Source organism: Humulus lupulus, chromosome 2 (assembly GCF_963169125.1).
Source record: "Humulus lupulus chromosome 2, drHumLupu1.1, whole genome shotgun sequence".
NCBI classification, from domain to species: domain Eukaryota; kingdom Viridiplantae; phylum Streptophyta; class Magnoliopsida; order Rosales; family Cannabaceae; genus Humulus; species Humulus lupulus.
In genome coordinates this window covers 217,508,738-217,512,349 of record NC_084794.1, presented here as the reverse complement: position 1 = coordinate 217,512,349, position 3,612 = coordinate 217,508,738, and positions in this window count along the sequence as shown.

Here is a 3,612-nt window from a genome sequence, read left to right as displayed (position 1 = left end):
ATTGTTTATAGATTGTTTAATACTAAGATGAATGGTTTGTGAATAATTGATTGACCTCTCTGATTAGATGACTGTTATGGCATGCTGAATACATGGTTAATAGCTTTATGGATTATTTGATTGTCTATATTGTTTATGCTCTGCATTATGGTTTTCTTGCTGGGCCTTGGCTCACGGGTGCTACGTGGTACAGGTAAAGGCAAGGGCAAGGTGGACCAATCTTGAAGTTGGAGAGCTCTGGGGCAAAATGTACATAGTCAGCTCCTCGTCCGCCACGGCCGAGGGATAGTGCAGGGACAGGAAAACCTGAAATCCGTATTTTGCCATTAGAGTGGCTTGTGGTTGTATATAACTTTGAAATTTTTTGTAAACTTCCCTTTAAAACCTGTTTTTGGGATCCCATGTACTAAATGTTTATTTAAATGAGAAATTTCCCGTTTATGACCAAAATCTGTTAACCCTAACCTGATTATAACTTTAGAATCACGTTTTCAACTATATGACTTGATTAGCAAGTCTTGCACATTTATAATCACACTATGTAATGGCCTTGATTATCCAGGGTGTTACATTGGACCTGGTTTAGTTCCAAGATTCTTTTACCTAGTTAAATTTTAGGATTTTGTTTGTTATGCTTTGAATTTTCTTAACTTAGTTCATATTCTGAATTTCTTTGAAAACTCGGGCTTGAAGAAGCCGTAGAGTAATCAATTTTCCAAATTCTAAGTTGCAAATATTTTTAAACCTAAATTTGTCGAATGTTGCAAAGAATGTTCGAGATTTATATGCCCCCCAAGCAATCAGAATTTATAAATATTTTAGATCGCTTTTACATAATTAACTCATGTTAAATTAGAAGAATAAAATGAACTGATACCACGTTTAAAATGCGTTGCAACTCTTTATTATTCAAGTTCGAATAGAATGAAATGGAATTTACAAATAAGCCTTACAAAAAACAAACCTCAATAAATCTAACAAAGACATCCCATTACTGATAATACTTATTTAGATGTAGAGCGTTCCAAGTTCGTGAAACTAATTCTCTACTTAGCCGAGCTAGTTTTAAGGTTCCTTCCCGTAAGGTCTCCGCAATCTGATAGGGTCCTTCCCAATACACCGTCTTTAGGGTCTTTGTTAGATAGAAACACCCTCCGAAGCACCAAATCCCCCAGCTCGAGTCTACGCCCTTTGACTTTTGAATTAAAATACCGAGCTACTCTTTGCTGGTAATGGGCGAGTTGGAACTAAGATTCCTCCTATTGCTCTTTAATTAGATCCAGGGATGCATTAAGCAGGTCATGATTCTGATCCTAGTTGTAGGTCCATTGCCTATGTGACGACACCTGAGCCTCAGCTGGGAGAGGAGTATGCCTAGTAAAAGTGTGATGTGAGGTCATGTAGGCCCAGAGCACTTGCGGGAGTTGTTCAGGCCATAGCTCTTTAGCATCTTCTAGGCGCTTCTTTAAGCTTACCTTTAGGGTTTTGTTTACTGCTTCGACCTGCCCATTGGCTTGAGGGTATGCCACTGAAGAGAAACTCTTCATTATGTTGTATTTCTCGCAAAAAGTTGTGAATAGGTCGCTATCAAATTGAGTTCCGTTATCTGACATGATCTTCTTTGGGAGTCCAAAACGGCACACGATGTTTTTCACGAAGAAATCTAGCACTCTTTTTGAGGTGATAGTAACCAGAGTCTCAGCCTCAACCAACTTAGTAAAATAGTCGATTGCGACAACTGCGTAGCGAACTCCTCCTTTTCCAATAGGCAACAAGCCAATTAAGTCTATCCCCCATATAGAAAATGGCCATGGTGAGGAAATCATAGTTAGCTCCATGGGTGCAGCATGGGCAATGGTGGAAAAACGCTGGCATTTGTCACACATAGGAAAAATGAGGTCGAGTCCTTTTTCAGTGTGGGCCAAAAATAACCTTGCCTTAATACCTTTAGAGAAAATTTTTGTCCCCCAGTGTGGTCTCCAAAAAATTCCTCGTGGATTTCTCGAAGGGTATCCTAAGCTTCCTCGGGCAAAATGTACCTTAGGAGGGGCAAAGAATGACCTCGCCTGTAGAGAATTTTGTCGACTATAACGTACTACAGTTGTTGATACAACAACTTTCGTGCATTCTTTCGATCTTCTGGCATCTTTTCAGTCGTGAGGTATTCAACTATGAGATTCCTCCAAGTCAATTTTTCACAAATCACTCCGACCTCTACTAGCTCTTCATTGATGCTTGGTTTGTCCAAGAATTCTACGGGGACCACATTTAATGTGTTCTCTTCTTTTGTTGTGATGAGTCGGGTTAAAGCATTTGCATTCGTATTCTACTCGTGGGGGAACTGCTTGATGGAATAAAACTAGAATTCTGATAGTTCACCTTTAACCTGAGCTAGATAAGTTTCCATTTTGATTCATCGAGCTTGGTATTCTCTTAATACTCGGTTAACCACAAGCTGAGAATCACTAAAGCATTGGATTGCTCTTGCTTTCAGCTCCTTCGCTACCCGAACTACAGCCAATAATGCCTCGTACTCCTCTTTGTTATTGGAAGCATCAAAACCAAATCTGAGAGCAGTATGGAAGTGATGTCCTTTGGGTGAGATTAGAATTATTCCAGCTCTAGATTCGTTCTCGTTGACGATCCGTCAACGAAGTGTTTCCAAAATTCTTGTACTAGCTCTTTCATTGGTTCCTCCTGAAACCCAATACATTCAGCCACAAAGTCAGCGAGCGCTTGGCCTTTGATTGTTGTTTGTGGTTTATGTAGTATCTTGAACTAACCGAGTTTGATGGCCCACTTTAACAAATGTCCCAATGTCTCAGGCTTTTGTAAGACCTGCCTTAAAGGTCGATCAGTCAAGACGTGTACAGTGTGGGATTGGAAATACAGCCTGAGTTTCCTCGAGGCCAAGATCAAACAGAATGTGAGTTTTTCAATTAGAGGATATCTAGATTCAGCTCCCAAAGGCCTCTTACTCACATAATACACTGGTTTCTGTGTTCGATTTTCTTCACAAACTAACAAAGCGTTGAGCGCATTTTCTGTTACTGTTAGGTATAAGTATAAACATTCTGTAGGAACTGGTTTTGATAACACGGGGGGCTTAGCCAGATGAGTCTTCAGATCCTAAAATTCCTTTTCACATTCTTCTATCCATTCATATCGTTTATTTCCCCTGAGCAAGTTGTAGAAGGTAAGACAATTGTCTGCGGACTTCATTATGAACTGGTTTAAGGTCGTGACCTTTCCAGTTAGGCTTTGTACTTCTTTTCGCTACCTTGGTGAAGTAATTTCTAATAGTGACTGGATCTTCTCTAGGTTTGCTTTGATCCCCTTTTCGTTGATTATAAAGCCTAAGAACTTCCCTGACGAAACCCCAAAAGTACATTTATGGGGGTTCAGCTTCATGTTGTATTTTCTCAGCACGCCAAAACATTCTTCCAGATCAGATACATGTTCATTGGAAATCTTTGACTTGACGAGCATGTCGTTGACATACACCGCCATGTTCTTCCCGATCTAATTGACGAACGTCTTATTGACCAGCCTTTGATACATTGCACCAGCGTTCTTTAGCCCGAATGGCTTGACCTTGTAGCAGTATACGTT